Consider the following 21,087-nt stretch of genomic DNA (forward strand, 5'->3'; position numbering starts at 1 on the left):
TGTGGTACCAGTGACGACCCTGAATCTGCCACATCAAGACTACACTACTTCCATCTAGTGGCATTGTCGGGAATATCACCCATACCAAATGTACAGTACGACCGACTGAGTGATCACTTGTCCTCAATGTAATTTTGTCAGAACATTGATTTTGAGTCAGGGAGGTAGGTTCAGTGGCTCTCAGTATAATATGAATGAATAGCCCAGGGGAGCACTTTCCTTCAGCACACAGGATCTCTGATGTGCCGTCTTCATCTCCCAGGTTTTCAATTATGCAATGGCCCTCGATAACACCACTACCGGTTAACAGCAATTTAAAGGCCCAGTGCAGTCAAACATGAGATTTGTGTTTTATGTACATATTTACACACTATGAGGTTGGAATAATACTGAAATTTTGAAAATTATGATAACCTTTTAGTGTAAGAGCTGTTTGAAAAAAACGCCTAAAATGTCAGTCTGTTTTTGTGGGTTGGAGCTTTGGTATGTAAATTAATTAATACACCAATAAGAAAAAGAGTTCCAAAACTCTCTGCCAATAACAGCTACTTTTCTGTTTTCCCCTCCCCACTCAGACCACTCCTAGACAGTCCAAGCAAATTTCTTGCCTGAGAAATTGCTCTTTGGTAAGAAGGCCATTTTGACTATTTGAATTGAAAGCAATCACAGTAAGGTACTTACTTGCCACCCAGAAATAATTTTATAGTGAGATAAAAAGGCTGCATTGGATCTTTAAAGCAGTCTCATTTCCAAAAACAAACACTGTAGTATTGTTGACATTGTGATAAAAACATTTCAATGGAATTGACTTCACTCAGTTGGTCTACAATTAGGAGTTGTAGAAGTAACAGATGAAACAATGGGAACCAGTTTAGGCTGGAGCTACCATTCCATTCCAGCCATTACAATGAGCCTGTCCTCCTATCGCTCCTCCCACCAGCCACCACTGATGGGAACACAAAAAGCGATGCATGATTTTCTCTAAAGTAGACGACATAGAATACTATGTAGTTCCATGCCACTTTCACCAGATGGCGCTCATTGCAAGAAAACACAATCAGAGATGGGATTTTCCTCCAATCTTATCCAAAATGTTCACTAACACAAGAGTTATATTGTATGTTTGATAATAGAATCAAATATACTCGATGGTACAAACATGACTACTATCATACAACTATCAGCTTGAACAAGGGGGGTTGGTTACCTTGTTAGAAGAGTGATTACATCATCAGAAGAGTGATTCATAAACAACTCCAGTAATGTTCCAGCAACCTAAACCTTGTTTCAGTCCATCAAACCAAATACCTCCTTGTTAAATAATGTTCTTTAGATAGTCTCTTAAGCTCTTCTACACACATTCTACACACATTTTAACACACATTCTCCATTCATTCATCTATAATAAAAACAAGCCTAGCTGTCATCCAACCTATAGAGGGTCCTGTTATCTACTAGCCATGTTTCGTAGGTAACAGGTAGCCTAGTGGTTAGAGTGTTGGGCAAGGAATCGAAAGGTTGCTGGATTGAATCTCCGAGCTGACAAGGTAAAAATCTGTCGTTCTGCCCAAGCAAGGCAGTTAACCCACTGTACCCTGGGTGCCGTGGATGTTGATTTATGGCAGCCCCCTGCACCTCACCTCTCTGAGGGGTTGGGTTAAATACGGAAGACACATTTCAGTTGAATGCATGTACAATTGATTAGGTATCGACACATTCCCTAATATGAGACTCAACGTCATCATCATGGCCTTTGATCCAGATTTCCTGAGCTTGAGAGCACTTTATTTTAAGTGTGATGTATGCGATCGGGGTTACGCCCACTGCTCTTTGGACATACATTGATCTTCCAATGATAGTTCAGTTAGTCCAACATGTTGAGACAGTAGGCTTTCTTTACAAAGCGTCTCAGAGTAGAAGTGCTTATCTAGGATCAGGGGGCCTCCGTCGATATAATTAAGATCTAAAAGGCTAAACTGATCCTACATCAGCACTCCTCTACGATTTGTGTGGTTACTAGTGTAGACTGTGGTCCCTTGGCTCAGCAGGCCTGATGTGAGACAGAATTCTCAGTGAACTGTGAGTAAGTAGTAGCCCACATCAGCCCCACTACCAGCAGCAGCAGACCTGGTACAAGCAAACTGTGTGAATATTCCCTCCGCCGTGTCGGCAGCACACAAGAAAATCCCCCCATATTTACAGAGCTAATGAGAGAATGTACACAGCCAAGGTGATAATGAGAGATAGAGTGGGTGGAGGATCGGGAGCTAGGGGATACAGAGGGGAGTAGAAGTTAGGGCAGAGGCATTGTTATGAGATTCTATGGCTACTGTAACTCACCCACTGCCCGCTAACCCCATTCACTCACTCATCCCTGACTGACTCCTGTGCCTCTATTGCTATTCTACTGCTCACAGGAGACCAAACACAATCGAAATGGTAAACAAACACAACAACCAGTGCAGTGAGAATAAGGGCCCAGGGACTGGCAATATATTCACATGGAGAACGTGAGAGTGGAGTTGTAATTATTGAAATAGTCTGTTGGTGTGTGGTTCACACAGGCCCCAGTGAGGCAACAGTGAGAAAATAACACATTTCAAATCAGATATAGCATGTGTGCTTAACTGTTTAACTAAACATAACAGAGCATGTGTGACTGAATATAACAGACCATGTGGTTGTTATTAGGACTCTGTAAATGGAATAAAGGAAAGTCCCACTAATCTTCACTCACTCAAAAAACTGTAAGGTTACTATTGTCCACTATTTTCTCTGCTTCTAACTTAAGCAGAATTATACAAGGCCAATCTTACATTCTTATTTCTCTCCTCCCTATTTACCTGAAACCCCCTAATAGGCAAATAACCTTCATTCCCCTCTCTCTTTCAGCAGGAGCAGAAACTCTATAGCAACACATTCAGGTACAGAGGGCACTCCAAGGGAAAACAGCCCTCACTGCAGAGAAGAGAGGCAAGATACAAGCAAAATTTGCGAGCAAAGTAGCACACATGAATACCTGGTCGACTGTGTCTGTTCTTTGCCCATTGGACCTGTGGTGTATGAAGATATGGTCCTGTATGGCTCAGTTGGGAGAGCATGGTGCTTGCACTGCCAGGGTTGTGGGTTTGATTCCTAGGGCCACCCACATGTAAAATGTATGCATGTATGACTAAGTCGCTAAATTGCATATATAATATGAAATTAAAACTCATGTTACATTTTCCTTGTCAGGAGCTTTTGGCTGTTTGCCAGTGAAACAGCTTCAAAATGATTATATGGGGTATTTAAAAATTGGATAGAACAGAAAATGTTAGTGATTGGCCTAGTTTGAAGTTGCAGTGTTCTCAAACTAGAGGCAGGATGGCATTTATTGTCATGAATCTTGCCCTGGAGGCAGCAATGCGGAGTGGTCACTAGCTGGTACAGCCAAAAAGTAATAACATCCGATGTTAAACCTAACCTTAACTACACTGCTAACCCTAATGCTTAACCCTAAACTTAAAGACCAAAAAGCAAATTTTTGTTTTCATGAATTTTAACGATATAGACAATTTTGACGAAGTTCTGCCTCCAGGGCAAGATTCATGACAATAAATGTCAACCTGCAAACTAGGGATGCATTCACAGGTCTAATAAAGGAACGCCAAAAGCTGGTGTATTCATCTTCTTCATATTCCCTGCTAACAATAATGAGTCATTAGGACATCACAAAATGGTCGCCTAAAGTCGGCAGGATGTTGTGTCATGGTCGGTTTTAGGAAATTCTTGGAGCAGTGTGTCAAAATGTCCCCTGGAGATTTTATCTAGTTCCAAGTTTCTCTGGGACGTCCCCGAGGACTTTTGTAGGACATTCTTGGGACGTGGTGTCATGGTCCCCTGGGAGGTTTTGTCAAGTCCCCGGTTTGTCCCGAGGACATAACCTGATGGTCTCAAACAAACGTTCCTTTTCCACCCAAAATAAATGAGAAAAAACATTCTACCTAGGGCACGTGGTCCATCAGGGCCCTGATTGGTAAACCACTGATCCATTCACAGCTCTGTCTTTTGGCAATGCTAAGGACACCGAAACACACACAGAGCATTTATCATAGCATTTTCAATGTACATATTTAACACAATTTGACAAACTATATGAATAAACACACAATGTATTGTAATTATTATATAACATGTCCTCATCTGGGATTTCAGCTCACAACCTCTTGGTTCACAGCATTCAGATTTTCCTGCTATGCCACCATGTCTGATTTCACCTATAAGCATATTCCTACACTTTGCACTTCAATTCAAATAACATTTTATTTGTCACATGCGCCAAATACAACAGGTATCCACCTTACAGTGAAATGCTTACTTACATTTGAAGTCGGAAGTTTACATACACTTAGGTTAGAGTCATTAAAACTCATTTTTCAACCACTCCACAAATTTCTTGTTAACAAACTATAGTTTTGGCAAGTCGGTTAGGACATCTACTTTGTGTATGACACAAGTCATTTTTCCAACAATTGTTTACAGACAGATTATTTCACTTATAATTCACTGTATCACAATTCCAGTGGGTCAGAAGTTTACATACACTAAGTTGACTGTGCCTTTAAACTGCTTGGAGAATTCCAGAAAACGATGTCATGGCCTTACAAGATTCTGATAGGCTAATTGACATCATTTGAGTCAATTGGAGGTGTACCTGCGGATGTATTTCAAGGCCTACCTTCAAACTCAGTGCCACTTTGCATGACATCATGGGAAAAGCAAAATAAATCAGCCAAGACCTAAAAAAAAAATTGTAGAGCTCCACAAGTCTGGATCATCCTTGGGAGCAATTTCCAAATGCCTGAAAGTACCACGTTCATCTGTACAAACAATAGTTCCTTGGTGTCCACATCAACAACAAACTAGAATGGTCCAAACACACCAAGACAGTCGTGAAGAGGGCACGACAAAGCCTATTCCCCCTCAGGAAACTAAAAAGATTTGGCATGGGTCCTGAGATCCTCAAAAGGTTCTACAGCTGCAACATTGAGAGCATCCTGACTGGTTGCATCACTGCCTGGTACGGCAATTGCTCGGCCTCTGACCGCAAGGCTGTACAGAGGGTAGTGCGTACAGCCCAGTACATCACTGGGGCTAAGCTGCCTGCCATCCAGGACCTCTACACCAGGCGGTGTCAGAGGAAGGCCCTAAAAATTCACTCCAGTCATAGACTGTTCTCTCTACTACCGCATGGCAAGCGGTACCGGAGTGCCAAGTCTAGGTCAAAAAGGCTTCTCAACAGTTTTGACCCCCAAGCCATAAGACTCCTGAACAGGTAATCAAATGGCTACCCGGACTATTTGCATTGTGTGCCCCCCCCCCCCCCCCAATCAATCACTCTTTTTACACTGCTGCTACTCTCTGTTTATCATATATGCATAGTCACTTTAACTATACATTCATGTACATACTACCTCAATTGGGCCGACCAACCAGTGCCCTCGCACAGTGGCTAACCGGGCTTTCTGCATTGTGTCCCACCCACCACCCGCCAACCCCTTTTTTACGCTTCTGCTACTCTCTGTAGCACATTTGTGGCCTGCTGGAGGTCATTTTGCAGGGCTCTGGCAGTGCACCTCCTTGCACAAAGGCGGAGGTAGCGGTCCTGCTGCTGGGTTGTTGCCCTCCTACGGCCTCCTCCACGTCTCCTGATGTACTGGCCTGTCTCCTGGTAGAACCTCCATGCTCTGGACACTACGCTGACAGACACAGCAAACCTTTTTGCCACAGCTCGCATTGATGTGCCATCCTGGATGAACTGCACTACCTGAGCCACTTGTGTGGGTTGTAGACTCCGTCTCATGCTACCACTAGAGTGAGAGCACCGCCAGCATTCAAAAGTGACCAAAAGATCAGCCAGGAAGCATAGGAACTGAGAAGTGGTCTGTGGTCACCACCTGCAGAATCACTCCTTTTTTGGGGGTGTCTTGCTAATTGCCTATAATTTCCACCTTTTGTCTATTCCATTTGCACAACAGCATGTGAAATGTATTGTCATTCAGTGTTGCTTTCTAAGTGGACAGTTTGATTTCATAGAAGTGTGATTGACTTGGAGTTACATTGTGTTGTTTAAGTGTTCCCTTTATTTTTTGAGCAGTGTATATAGCCTGTCTTTTTACTGTTTTATTTCTTTACATACCTATTGTTCACCTAATACCTTTTTTGCACTATTGGTTAGAGCCTGTGAGTAAGCATTTCACTGTAAGGTCTACACCTGTTGTATTCAGCGCACGTGACAAATAAAATTTGATTTGATTTAGTACACAAGTATAAACACCATGGGACCACACAGCCGTCACACCGCTCAGGAAGGAGACGTTTTAGAGAACTTCGCAAATCTTTAAACAATGTTAAGACAGTAAAACAAGTCCTATATCAACATAACCCTGAAAAGCCGCTCAACAAGTAAGCCACTGCTCCAAAACCGCCATAAAAAAAGTCAGACTACGGTTTGCAACTGCACATGGGGACTAAGAACATACTTTTCGGAGAAAAGTCCTCTGGTCTGATGAAACAAAAATATTACTTTTTGGCCATAATGACCATCATTATGTTTGGAGGAAAAAGGGGGAGGCTTGCAAGCCGAAGAACACCATCCCAACCGTGAAGTACGGGAGTGGCAGCATCATGTTGTGGGGGTGCTTTGCTGCAGGAGGGACTGGTGCACTTCAAAAAATAGATGGCATCATAAGGACGGAAAATTATGTGGATATATTGAAGCAACATCTCAAGACATCAGTCAGGAAGTTAAAGCTTGGTCACAAATGGGTCTTCCAAATGGGCAATGACCCCAAACATACTTCCAAAGTTGTGGCAAAATGGCTTAAGGACAACAAAGTCAAGGTATTGGAGTGGCCATCACAAAGCCCTGACCTCAATCCTATAGACAATTTGTGGGCAGAACTGAAAAAGTGTGTGCGAGCAAGGAGGCCTACAAGCCTGACTCAGTTACACCAGCTCTGTCAGGGGGAATGAATCAAAGTTGACCCAACGTATTATTGGAAGCTTGTGGAAGGCTACTCTAAATTGTTTAACTTGGGTCAAACATTTCAAGGCAATACTACCAAATACTAATTGAGTATGTAAACTTCTGACTCATTGGGAATGTGATGAAAGAAATAAAAGCTGAAATAAATAATTCTCTCTACTATCATTCTGACATTTCACATTCTTAAAATAAGTGGTGATCCTAACTGACCTAAGACAGGGAGGTTTAACTTGGATTAAATGTAATGAATAGTGAAAAACTGAGTTTAAATGTATTCAACTGTACAAGCCCTTAACCAACAATGCAGCTTAGAAAATACTAACAAAAAAAGAGAGATAAGAATAACAAATAATTAAAGAGCAGCAGTAAATCATAATAGCGGGACTATATACAGGGGGTACCGGTACAGAGTCAATGTGTGGGGGCACCGGTGTCGAGGTAATATGTACATGTAGGTAGAGTTATTAAAGTGACTATGCATAGATAATAGCAGAGTAGCAGCCGCGTGGGCGGGGGGGGTGTAAGCTTGGCCCCAGTGATGTACTGGGCCTCTGTAGTGCCTTGCGGTCGGAGGCCGAGTAGTTGCCATACCAGGCAGTGATGCAACCCTTCAGGATGCTCACGATGGTGCAACCTTTTGAGGATCTGAGGACCCATGCAAAATCTTTTCAGTCTCCTGAGGGGGAATAGGTTTTGTCATGCCCTCTTCACGACTGTCTTGGTGTGCTTGGACCATGTTAGTTTGGTGATGTGGACACCAAGGAACTTGAAGCTCTCAACCTGCTCAATACAGCCCCGTCGATGAGATTGGGGGCGTGCTCGGTCCTCCTTTTCCTGTAGTCCACAATCATCTCCTTTGTCTTGATCACGTTGAGGGAGAGGTTGTTGTCCTTGCACCACACGGTCAGGTCTCTGACCTCCTCCCTATAGTCTGTCTCATCGTTGTCGGTGATCAGGCCTACCACTGTTGTGTCATCAGCAAACTTGATGATGGTGTTGGAGACGTGCCTGGCCATGCAGTCATGAGTGAAAAGGGAGTACAGGAGGGGACTGAGCACGCACCCCTGAAGGGCCCCCATGTTGAGGATCAGCGTGGCGGATGTGTTGTTACCTACCCTTACCACCTGGGGGCAGCCCGTCAGGAAGTCCAGGATCCAGTTGCAGAGGGAGGTGTTTAGTCCCAGGGTCCTTAGCTTAGTGATGAGCTTTGAGGGCATTATGGTGTTCACTTCAAAGTAAATCTCAGCTCTTAAAATTACACTCAAGAAAAACTATGATACACTGAATAAAAATATAAACATAACATGTGAAGTATTGGTCCCATGTTTCATGAGCTGAAAAAAAAAATCCCAAAAATGTTAAAAGCTTATTTCTCAAAAATGTTGTGCATAAATTTGTTTACATCCCTGTTAGTGAGCATTTCTCCTTTGCCAAGATAATCCATTCACCTGACAGGTGTGGCATATCAAGAAGCTGTTTAAACAGCATTATCATTACACAGGCCACTTGAAAATGTGCAGTTTTGTCACACAACACCACAGTGCACTTGGCATGCTGACTGCTGGAATGTCCACCAGAGCTGTTGCCAGATAATTTAATGTTAATTTCTCTACCATAAGCCACCTCCAACTTAGTTTTAGAGAACTTCGCTGTATGTTTGACCGGGGTCACAACCGTAGACTACGTGTAACACTTTACATGTTGCTTTTATATTTTTGTTCAGTATAAATAAAATCAATGAGAGAACAGTCAGATGAAATGATAATTCAAATATTGGTGCACATGGCAATCTTTCCTTAAGTGCAGAGATGTATTATAGGTAAAGAATGTGTGGGAGAATTAACGCAGCAGAAAGATCAGCATGTTAGTTCAAATCCAAGGTGGGGTCCTATTCAAAAGTCAATATTAAGTGATCATGTCAAATGTAATAATATTGTTTAAAGATTTGTACACTATTTTAGCTGAACAGCATTCCACTTACCTTAAAACTCAGATACCATTTCGTTACTTTACTTAAAATGGTTTGGGTCACCTGGGACAATCAAGGGAGCTTCAGGTGACCATGACACAACAACAAAATCGTCTCCGGGACAAACTGGGAACTAGAAAAAGGTATGCAAAGGAAAAGGCGCAACACTCGCTCACCATTAAACATTTGTTGTTTTATTTAAGCAAGGTTAAAAGATAAACATTTCGGCCTACATTGGCCTTAATCAGAATCATAATGTTTTTTATACACAGTATGCACATTGATTAGACACAGTAAGTTTAACATAGTAGAAAACACACAAAGTCCCGGTCTTATAATATCACGTCAGTAAGCCATGAGCAGTATATGTTGGTCAAGAGCCAACGTCATTCCTGAACCTGTTGATCTCACACGTGCTCGGTCCTGTTCTAGCACAGCCATCAGCTCACATAGACAGACCTTGTGCTGCAGAGCAGTGAAGCGAGGACTTGATGTTTTAACAAAAACACTAACAGAGACAGTAAAATAGGACACCCAACTCACTCGGTCTTCATTCCCTCTCACTTCACCTTAACCTTAGCAGCACACTCAGCATTTACCACAGAATATGCAGCCCACAGGATGTACTGCAGAATGAGTAACTGCTGTAGCATGTCCACTGCAAAGGGTTGTGTGAGGACAGAGATGGCATTTGGCATAAAGACTTAATATCTAGCATGACAATAACAATTCAACAACCGGGTGGGCTGTGAGCAAACTTCACATCACAGTTAGAAAATAAAAAGTTTGACTAAGACCATTTCATTAGAATGTTTATACTGTACAACCAAAGTCAGACTTCAGGCTATACCTCGATCTAAAGTTCCACTTTATGTTTGCCACAACATAAACCCTCCTGGGTTGTCATGGGTTTATTTCTGCATGGCTATTGTGTGACTCCACATGAAACCTGACCAGTGCTGTCTGTAGTGTTCAGAGAACATACTAGCTAGCATAGAAACACACAGAGCTTAGGGAGGAACAGCTCCCCCACCACGAAGAGACAAAACATTACATGCATATTATGCACCCACACACATACCACAGAAACAGCCACACTCGTCACACAATCTGTTAAGCACAGCTATACCTCTTCGTAGGGATTTATGGTGACAATGTTGGGCTTTTATTTGCTTTTCCCTCCGCAATTTCACCCCAGAAATGGCTTGGTCCGGCCGTATCCCTGGGCGACCCCCTTTTCACAGGGCTAACGAATGTAGCGGATGTTTCTACGCTACTGAGTGGCCAATAGGGAACACTGCAGCATGGAAACTAGCTGCCAGAGGTCACTGCTGTACTGGGCACTGGGCAGTACTGCTGTGCACAGCCTCTCTCTCTCAGGCAAGCCAGCCTGAACAGTATACCCAGCAGTGGCTCACAGCTCAGTTTAAGAAATCACTGGGATTCTCTGGGCCAAAGTTTGCTGGAGCTGGAGGGACTTATTGTTGGTTATTGCTGACGGGGCACTTTGTTTGTGGTCAGCGAGTCCCAGACTGAATTATTCTTCTGCTCTCCACCCTGGTTTCACAGTTTGTGCTATCAACTGTTGTACCCAACGATGTATATAAACCCTGGATGACTGACAGGGGGCATGTACTGAAGCCACCACGCTGCCATCTTGGTACTCGTCTTCCAGTGTAAAAAAGATTTTGGAAGCTATAGGAATGCATTTATTAATGTTCACATTAGTTTTTGACACGTTTATTATTTTACAGACACCTTAATGCATACTTTAAAATGATATTCATGTTAGCTAAACATGATTAAAAACAAGTATTTTGTTTTTGAGTACTAACGTTACTGTCCCCACTACAACCCAAAACAATACTTAAATACATGTAATTTTGTTATTGAAACATTTCAGAATTCCATTAATTCCTGTGGAGGACTGCTGGGGAGTACCAACATGGCCGACCGGTAGCTTCAAAGCCTCTCAATGGCCAACAAATAGCATCCAGGGTTTATACACATGATTGGATGTACCTAGTTTTAATTGGAGCTCCTGAACCTCAAGTTCTTTCTTATTTTTGTCAGAGCAACTAACTCAGACATGAATTAAGACTGGGGAGAAAGCTTTAAAGCTTGAGATTATAAGTAAGACTTACTTATAAAGACTCCCCAAATGTAACTTATTACATTTAACCTTCATGAACTTTGTAATATGGGGACAGAGCAGGTTGAATGTGTTGAGTGCATTCTGCAAATTGTTTCTGCTGCCATTTGGTACATTTAGGACCCCGTCTGGGCTTCCCAGTGTGTTTCCATGTGTGCCTCCTGTCCTCTTGGAGCAATATTAATTACTACACCACTGAGACTGTGCAGGGAACAGAACACTTTCCTGGTGCACATAGTTGCCTGGAGGTCAGGCCTTGGCCCTGTGATGCTGGGGAAACTGGGGAAACTCAGAGCCGACTAGGGTGGTGTCGGGGGGGGTCTTTCCTGTTGCCATCGACCCAGGGCCTTGGAGACAGCCAGACAGGAAGCAGGCCCTATACCCTAGCAGTGAGCAACCCTCTCTGGGTAGCCTTTAATTTACCCCCAGGAGTGTACTTCCTGTTAGGCCCAATATCAGTCTTTGTGTAAACTACCCAAAATACCAGAAAGGGTTTTCCCTCCTAATAAAGTGTGTATAAATTGTCCTAAAGCAGTAGGGAATTAAATCAGGTAGGTATTTTCCACCATATAATGACATAATTAATCATGAAAAACAGGAGGATACCTAAACCTGACCAGATTAATAAGCCATACATCTGATTTGATGGTTTATTGTCTTTGGGAAGCCAAGTGGTATTTAGCTCATGGATGACATTTAAAACAAAATCAAATGTAAAAACTAACTATGGTAGATTTTATTAATGTTGTCATTATTGGTTAAAAAATGACCTAAATACTGAAATTATATAACAAACAAATTATTCAAGTTTGATGGGGTACAAAGAAACAGTCCATCACACGACTGGAAGAAATTAAGTAATTTAAAAGGTGATGTCATGTCTTACCGGCTTAGATGTGGTGGAGGCCAACAGAACAGAAGCAGTTGGACCACTTGCTGTAATGGAACAGCCTGTCAAACAAAAGATTAAAAAAACAGGGGCTGAACTTCAAGCTGACTCTTGATGAAAGATGGATGGGGACATTTTAAAGTACAAACCACATACAGCTACTGTAAAGAACAGGCACACAGCAGTGAAGGGTTCTTTGTGAGTAGATGTTTTGTAGAAGCCAGAATGGAGTCTACAGATAATGTGAAGGTAGGCTTTGTGTTTTGTGAATGAGTGAGAGTGCAGCCAAGTGGCAAATGTCATTCAGGGGGCATTAAAGGACTGGGAGATCACAGAAAACAATATTTAGTCTGACACACACAACTCTAAATTGGTAAACGAGGTCAACTGCTCCTCTGCCTGTGCGTGTGATTGTCTGCTGCGCATCTGTTTATGTATGTGTGTTTGTGTGTGTCTGTATTCACCTTTAAAAACCTCTACAGGCAGATGGCAATTGTTATCATGTTAATGAACCACCAACACATGGGAATGATACAGTGGAAAGCAGTACAAGAGGCAATGAATGCACTTGTGATGAACATAGTTTTCCCTTTGGAGTGAATTGAGTCAATGAAAATGGCAGAACAGATACTTAGTACAGCGAACCACTGTCTATTTGGGGTCTTTGGACATACCATTGCCGTCCCATGATCAAATGGACAAAATGTCTTATGGGTGCATTTAAACACTCAATAAGCTATTCTAGCCATGATTAATAAGCTACCAAGCAGAGATGTCATCCTTTTCTGGGTAATGGGCATGCCAAATCTGTCAGACCAGAGGTTAGAATGAGTCAGTGAGTGTCTAAGTGGAAAGAATGCAGGTTGACAGTGAGTGGAGCGAGAGCTTCCAGTCTATTCCATGAGCTCATGCTGCATTAGGCCGTGCAGGTCTGAGCGGCATCTTCCTCCATTGTCCTAGTTAACAGCAGGCCAGCTGCTCAGCCGCTCTCTCACTCTTTCTTGTGGGGCTTTTCTCTCACATGGCACTCATTCAATTACAGGCAGACCAATCAGAGCCTGGGTGCTCTGCTTCCAGCCCCAGCCACAGTCCCACTCAGTTCCCATTGATGAGTGGCGGGTGCAAGGGGAGGGAGGTAATAAAGAGAAACAATAACTGAGGACGTGGCATTTTTAAGAGACATTCTTATTTTTTTTAAATAAAAAGAAAAATGTATAGTAAACATGTCATTAGTTTTTGTTTTGTTGTGGCTCTCCAAACCATAAATAAGACTGTGAAACATAAGTTAAAGATGGCAATGAACTGGCAATTGGTATTTTTCTTTCTTCCTCGAATCTAACCCTGATCCAAGTGTTTCCTACATTCTGGAAAACCAGACTTCATACTCCACTGCTTTCATATTGCTGTTCTCCTGTGAAACCTTAAAGGGAAAGTGTATTTATTTTTGTTGTTTCATCCAAATTGTTTTTAAATGGGTTAGCTGGTTCCTTGGCAACGTCCAGAATCTCCTGGCTAGTATTTATCATTATTGGTTAATGGAAAATAAGCTTCACAAAAAAGTTAAATGTCCCTTTAAGATCCCCATGCACAGGGGATAGAGACAGAATCTCACTTTTTTGAGAGATAATACCATCTTTGATATCAGATCCCGAAGGATTATCAAAGGAGAAGAGATCTTATACGACACTCAAAGAATAGCAGGTGTGCCGACAAAGAAAAGGAACAAATCAACTCAATGCATTTTCTTTAATTTGCTGACCTTTGTACCTTTTCATAAAATCTTCAACAGATGACAGAGCTTAAAAACTGCATGCTTGGGGGTGTTAATAACGAGACTGAAAGCTTTTCAAAATAAATCTGATTTAATTTAGCAGGTTGAGCTAGTCTTTCCCAAAATGTGTTATAATTACTCCATCTGTACATTCTCACAGCCTACACACTGAGTATGACCACCAGGCCTGGCCTATTAAACATCCTACACACTGAGAACGAACACCGGGCCTATTAAACATCCTACACACTGAGTACGAACACCAGGCCTATTAAACATCCTACACACTGAGTACGAACACCAGGCCTATTAAACATCCTACACACTGAGAATGAACACCAGGGGTGGCCTATTAAAAAGGAAAGGAATACTTCATATTTGACATTAAACAGTCAGGAAGGGCGCTGATTCTATACAGTAAATCCAATGTGAGCCAGAATGGCTGCTGCCTCTAATAAGAGGAGTTCCTCTGCTGAGCGGATTGCCAGGTCTGTGGTGTATTCCCCCTTAGGGATGGTAGCTTTGGAGAAAGAGAGAAGAGCCCTGGTCTCCCTGGCAGATACCCTGGTACTCCCCTCCCCTTTTCCGCCTCCTTCCCCTCTCCTCCTTGGCAAAGCAATCAGCCCTACGTTTGGCCTCAATCAAATAAAATGTTTTTCTAATGATCAATTAGCCTTTTAAAATGATAAACTTGGATTAGCTAAGACAACGTGCCATTGGAACACAGGAGTGATGATTGCTGATAATGGGCCTCTGTACGCCTATGTAGATTCCAATAATAATCTGAAGTTTCCAGTTACAATAGTCATGTACAACATTAACAATGTCTACACTGTATTTCTGACAAATTTGATGTTCTTTTGAAATGGACAAAAAAAAAAAATCTTTGAAAAACAAGGATATTTCTAAGTGACCACAAACTTTTGAACGGTGGTGTGTGTGTACACACATGCCCCCACACACACACACACACACACACACACACACACACACACACACACACACTTGCAGCACAGGCCACATCCCAATGTCAGATCCTCAGAAACTCTGAGATGCAGAAATATGGTAATGTCAAAAGCAGAGCCATGTGTTTTGATCCTTAAAACAGTGATATACTGGGCACCGTCTTGACTGGAGGCATTTTATTTGGCGTGCCCCTGCATTGCTGATATCATTCGGAGGGACAGGTTACGTCGCACAAGTGGAAAAGAAATTGCAGCAATCATTCACTAGAAAAGTAACATGAAAGTGGATTTGGAGAGCACATCTTAAAAATGCAAAGCACTTTAATAAAGAGCAAGAGAGGTGCCGAGAGCCCTGAAGGTCTATTCCAGAAACTACAGGTCATTAAATCAGAGAGGTCTATTCAGTGCTTATGGCAACGGACACATTTGGACGATCCCCAAGATATATCTGGCAATTCTGAAATCACTACAAGGCCCTGATACATTACAGTGTCAGCAGCGGAACGCATACCTATGTGCCTTATTCCACAATAATGACATTTTAATCTATAAAGCTACTAGCTAAAGCACTTTGCATACTGAGCTTGTCACCGCGCAGATGGGCATGTGCATTGTATATCAAATATGACAATGCCGTTACAATACCTACAGTATGTCCGTGTCTTCATATAGTCCATCATCCCATTGGTCTGTCTATAGCCTATGAGAGAGGGACAGACAGGGGCTACCTAGGCAGCGTGGACAGCATGGGTTCAGAATTTATTACACACTAATTAGGCCATCTGTGCATTAATTATTTATTTTTATTTGACCTTTATTTAACAAGGCAAGTCAGTTAAGATTTATTTTTATTTTTTATATACAATGACGGCCTACCCTGGCCAAACCTGAACGATACTGGGCCAATTGTGCACCGCCCTATGGGACTCCCAATCACGCCCAGATGTGATTTAGCCTGAATTCGAACCAAGGACTGTAGTGACGCCTCCTACACTGAGATGCAGTGCCTTAGACCGCTGCGCCACTCGGGTGCCCATTAACAGTGCAGAATATTTCAGATCAGTTATAAACACCTTAGGAATTAAAAGTGTTGGGCCAAATATCACAAAATGAGACACAAGTGCAGATAGGCTTTGATACAGTTCAGATTCTAAAAATACGCTTCACATTACAAAACATAAATTACCAAAATAACTCTTAAATGGGAAAAACATGTTTCCCTGCAAGTGAAAAGCGATACATAAAAATAAACTGTTTGAATTAAACAGATAAATCACCAAGGAATCTGGTCAAAAACAGTTGCATTTGGTGCAGTAACGATTACTTAATTTTTAACCAGGTTACTAAACTCACTTTTGCCTAATTGGGTACATTTCTGCCAATACTACTGTAAATCAAGGAATATAAATCACATACTGTATACGCAACATGATCACTAAACACAAAATCACAATGCAAAAAATATAGTTCACTATCTGCAAGTGCTAGTCAAGTCAAGTGCTTCTTGATTTGTAAATTGTAAATCATTTGAATGAATACAAAATGATTAGCAAATTATGGATTAAGATTTACACACAACTAGAAGCAGCCTGTGTATGATGCACCAGCTACTTTTCCTTTCCTGACTGACAATCTCTCCCCACAACCGCACTACCCTGTCCCAGCTGCTTTCCTTGCACACTGGCAACTGAGAAGCATAGCTTAAAGGGACACTTCAGGATTTTGGCAATGAGGCCCTTTATTTACTTCCCCAGAGTCATATGAACTAGTGGATACCAGTGTTATGTATCCCATAGCCAACGCTAACTAGTGCTAGCGCAATGATAACACTAGTTAGTTGACTTGAGAAACATCTTATAACTTCCTTCACACTGGACTGAGACAAAACAATGGTATCCACAAGTGTATCTGACTCTGGGGAAGTAGATACGGGGCCTCATTGCCAAAATCAAATTCAAAAGGCCGACGTACAGCCACGATGAGAGTAAAGCTACCTCTGATATGTAGTTAGTCTGGCTATCCAGCAGCCCAATTACTGTATGTCTAGCAGTGACAGTATTTCCTGATCAGTAGCTAACTATTCAAATGCAGTGACACTGGCCATTACCAAGTTGTATGTGTTATTTAGTGAACTTTAGTTTGTAAAACGGGGTACCACATACTAAAATGACTTGGTCCTGCCTCATGCCATGTGCCTGTGTAGCGTCCAATGAGTTGACTGAGCCGGTCTGTGGCAGTTCCCACGTCTGTTGGGAAAGCCAGCACTCCTAGACCCATACCCAGTCCCACAGCTGCACTGGGGATGGGGGGGTTCAATGTAAATAGTCCTGGTGGACATTTGATTAATTGTTCAGCAGTCTTATGGCTTGGAGGTAGAAGCTGTTAAGGAGCCTTTTGGACCTAGACTTGGCGGTCCGGTACCGCTTGCCGTGTGGTAGCAGAGAGAACAGTCTATAACTAGGGTGACTGTGCCCTGTGTCTATGTCCATGTCTGTCCTGTGGTCACGTCTGCACATGGTACATCATTCTCAACCACAGTCTCTAGAAGAAGAACAATACTCATGGAAACGCCTCGGTGAACGCTCTCATGGATTCTGATTTATCCTCACAGTTTGAGACAGAAACCACTGGCATCCTCTCTGGACTGTGTTTTCCATTGCTTTCCATTTCAAGAATTGGCCAATGTTTTCTAATGGTCTTAAATGGGATCAAACCCTTCAAACCCAAAGGCCCAGACACTGGGTGTTTTCAGACACTTTCCTGGTGTGCAATTTAGTTCCAGAGTTCAAGCCTAGCTCGACTCTCCGTGCGAGCTAAGCAAGCGTACAGCAGGCTACGCAGCATGCGTGGGTTCAACCCCATTTACTTGTTAAGTGGGGACCCCTCAAAATGTGTGAATGTGTTGTAGCAGCACCAAACAAACCCCCGCTGCCGCCCCTGGGTGGTGGATTTAGAGTGGGACAAAGAGAGAGGGAGGGAAGGGGTTTATGAGTCAACTTGTCTGCGTCATCTCAGCTGAGGAGGCCAGTCCCTGGAAAAGAGGACAAGGACCTCATGACCGTAAACAAACACCAACAGGTCACTCTAGAATGTATGGATTTCTGCAATGGTCCGAGGACTTTATCAATGTAACATTTCTCTGCGTATTGACACAGTGTTGTTATTTTAGCCAACCATTTTCACACTTCAAAAGAAGCTTGACAATTTGCCTGCTAGTTTGAGTGAGAATAGTACAGGGCTCTGGTTTGTGAAGTGGCAAGGACGTATCATGGTCTGCAGGCTTCAGTTGAGAAACTCCTTCTGGCCAACAATGTGCAGAAAGATCTAGAAATTCCTCCTGGCCTATTGCTTTCAATCAAGAAAAATCCCTGAATCTCGCCTTCACAAAATAGCAAAAATAAGATTCCAGGATTTGTATGGGAAATGCTGATGATGGTCGTTTCCTTCCTGTGAACTGTTAGAAATCCATTAAATGTAGCTAGCTTGCAGGAAATGTTTGACTTTGTTTAGTTGCATTATGTAAGCACAAAATAATGTTAAGGTCCACATTAAAATGGCCATTGCAATGTATTTGAAGAACTCTTTATTATCCTCCCTTTACAAATTGTGACTGAAATGTTAAATGCTTCGGTCGGTCAGTACAGTGCCAGCCTGCCCCGCTCATGGTTACCACTGCAAACAGGGCCCAGACAGCTTTGTATTTAGATGAGATGAGGACTGCTGCTGGGTGTGAATTTGGACGGCCTGTAGAGGGCACTCTTCCATCTGGATGAACAGTATAATTCATGGCTAGAGTGCAGTGATGGGGAAACTGCAGTGATGGATGCAAATAGAGCAAGCTCACAGTTAGTACAAACTGTCATACAATATCCTTCCAGTCATTTAATTAGGCTAACTGGAATTAGGCTAATCCTTTCTTTTCAAGGGACTTTTCCTAATATTTATAATGTTATTTGTGAGGGAGAGGATAAAGAATCAAAATGCCTTTTCAAAACAACTCTTACAATTTTATAGCAACATGAAACAAACCAAACAGCTAATTTTGCATGCAAATGAAGTGTCGGATTAATGAGGAAAACATAAATAGTTGAACCGAAATCTCTGAGAAGAACATGGCTAAATAGGAGTTCTAAATCAAGGAATATCCTCCTGAATGGATCTGCTGACTCGAACTGCCAGCAGCGTCACTCTGTTTTCTCGAAGATAAACACAGCGTCAAACTAATTATATTACAGATGGGAATAATGCTAAAAGAAATATAGATGTGCACAGGCAGGCACGCACACACACACACACTGCAACAGGTAAAGGAAACGAGAGGCTTCACATACCAGATGTTTGAGTGTAATGTATTATTGATAGTCCCTGGTGAAACCACTGGGGAGGACATTCAGAACATCTATTTTAGGGTCATAAAAGGTCAACTATTTACGGAGAAGCTAGGGGGCAAATCAGACGGACATCCACTCAATACACCAGGAAAAGCATTGACATGACTGCATCTTTAGAGCATCATAAATCAGTGCTTCCATTTGCTTCATATTGTGAATTTCAGTGAACCAATAAAAAGTCTGGAACCCGAATATGATTTGAGCTCGTGTTCAACTTGCAGTAATGCAATGCAGGGGAATCAGAGTGAGATTGAAAGGCAAATGACCCATGACTAGTCACTCAGCTGATGTTGGGGCAGACAGCAGGGGAAATAAGAGGCTTGGCTGTTGCTTCCAGATGCACTAATGATTGTATTTAAGCGGTGTCAAATATAGTTTACGCCAGAGCGAGCAGACCAGTCCAAAACCACGATGGCTCAAGTCAAAACCACAATGGTTGAAGTCAAAACCACAATGGTTGAAGTCAAAACCACAATGGTTGAAGTCAAAACCACAATGGTTGAAGTCAAAACCACAATGGTTGAAGTCAAAACCAGAAGTATTTTGCGAATGCAGGTGGCAGTGTGGATTTGTGTTGTGGTAGGTGCTCAGAGGAGTTACACAAGTCAACTACAGGGATGCAGCTATCCATTCCGCTAGAGATCTATGATGCACAGTGACACAATTATAATAGGGGTTATAGGATCACATAGATCGACAGGTAGCCTAGCTTAGAGGTTAAGCGTGTTGGGCCAGCAACCGAAAAGTCCTTGGTTCAAATCCCTGCGTTGACTAGGTGAAATAAAAAATCTATCAATTTGCCCATGAGCAAGGCACTTAACCCTAATTGCTCCTTTAAATTCACTCTGGATAAGAGTGTCTGCCAATTGGCAAAAAATAATAATCTACATCAACAAAACTCTCCAAGTCAGAGAATGAAAAGGAAAAAGTTTTCCCTGTCAGAGCTGGGAAGTGATACATGATATAGTAATTACAGGTATAGGAGCATCTAATCAGTAGTTTATTACTTCATACACAGCAGTAAATGACAGACAGCCTAGCTGACCTCCTTCTGCAAAACATTGATAAAAAGAAGAGATGTGTTCAGAATGATATGTCTACAGTGAGGAAGCCCGGGGAAAGTCGAGAGAAGTAGCGAGAGGGAGGTCCATGTTAACCGACTTGTTTAAATTGCCACAGTGTGGTAGCCTAGCCAAGAAGCCCAGCAAGCCTTTCTTCTAGCTCACAACGGTGCTTTTGATTATAGGCCTGGCGGGAGCTTGAGGGAGAGATGGCTGTGCCTTGGCAATGAGCTTCCCTTGTCTGCCATTAGTCACACTGGGGACAACTCTCTGAGGTCTTTCACTTATAGTAGCTACTACTTCACACTGTACAGAATAAGTGTTATGGTAGGCCTACTAAAAGCATTAGCTAGGCCACTACTTCACACTGGACAGAAATCAGACACTGTGGCTCAGGTACTAGGTTACATATTGCCATAGAATATTTCCTAGTAGTAGGTGTTTTTACTACATTATTACCATGGTTGCTACTGAAATGGATAGAAATGAACAGAACAATCTACTTTTTATTTTTTGTTATTTAGATATTTATTGTTGTTGCACTGTTGAGAGGAGAGCTTGCAAGTAAGCTTTTCATTGTACTGTGTATCCTGTGCATATGACAAAACAAACATTGACTTGATCTGAGATGCGATGGGAGAACAGAGAGGATGAAGAACAAACTTTCCAGGAACTGACTGTTCCCTGCTCTGACTACTAAAAGTTATGTGAGCAACTCTGTCTGGAATAAGTCTAATTCCCCTGCTAGGTCTACTAAAGACTTTAGCTAGCTACTCGTTCACATTGGACAGGGGTCAGACTATGCTGACTCAGGGAATAGATGCTGTATTGACAAATTATTTATCCTACCCTTTACGTGGTG

General features: G+C 42.3%; 1 protein-coding gene across 3 annotated transcripts in view; it reads right to left on the reverse strand.

Moving 5' to 3' along the window:
* LOC129862376 (tetraspanin-9) overlaps positions 1-21,087 on the reverse strand; it is a 322,087-nt gene that overhangs the window by 284,705 nt on the left and 16,295 nt on the right. For 2 of the 3 annotated variants that reach the window (XM_055933972.1, XM_055933975.1), the window contains exon 2: positions 12,035-12,099. The exons of the other annotated variant lie outside the window; for it this stretch is intronic. The gene's annotated coding sequence lies outside the window, so the exon portion shown is untranslated. The remainder of the gene's footprint in view (positions 1-12,034; positions 12,100-21,087) is intronic. 3 annotated transcript variants of the gene reach the window in all.

Source organism: Salvelinus fontinalis, chromosome 9 (assembly GCF_029448725.1).
Source record: "Salvelinus fontinalis isolate EN_2023a chromosome 9, ASM2944872v1, whole genome shotgun sequence".
In the NCBI taxonomy this organism is placed as follows: Eukaryota; Metazoa; Chordata; class Actinopteri; order Salmoniformes; family Salmonidae; genus Salvelinus; species Salvelinus fontinalis.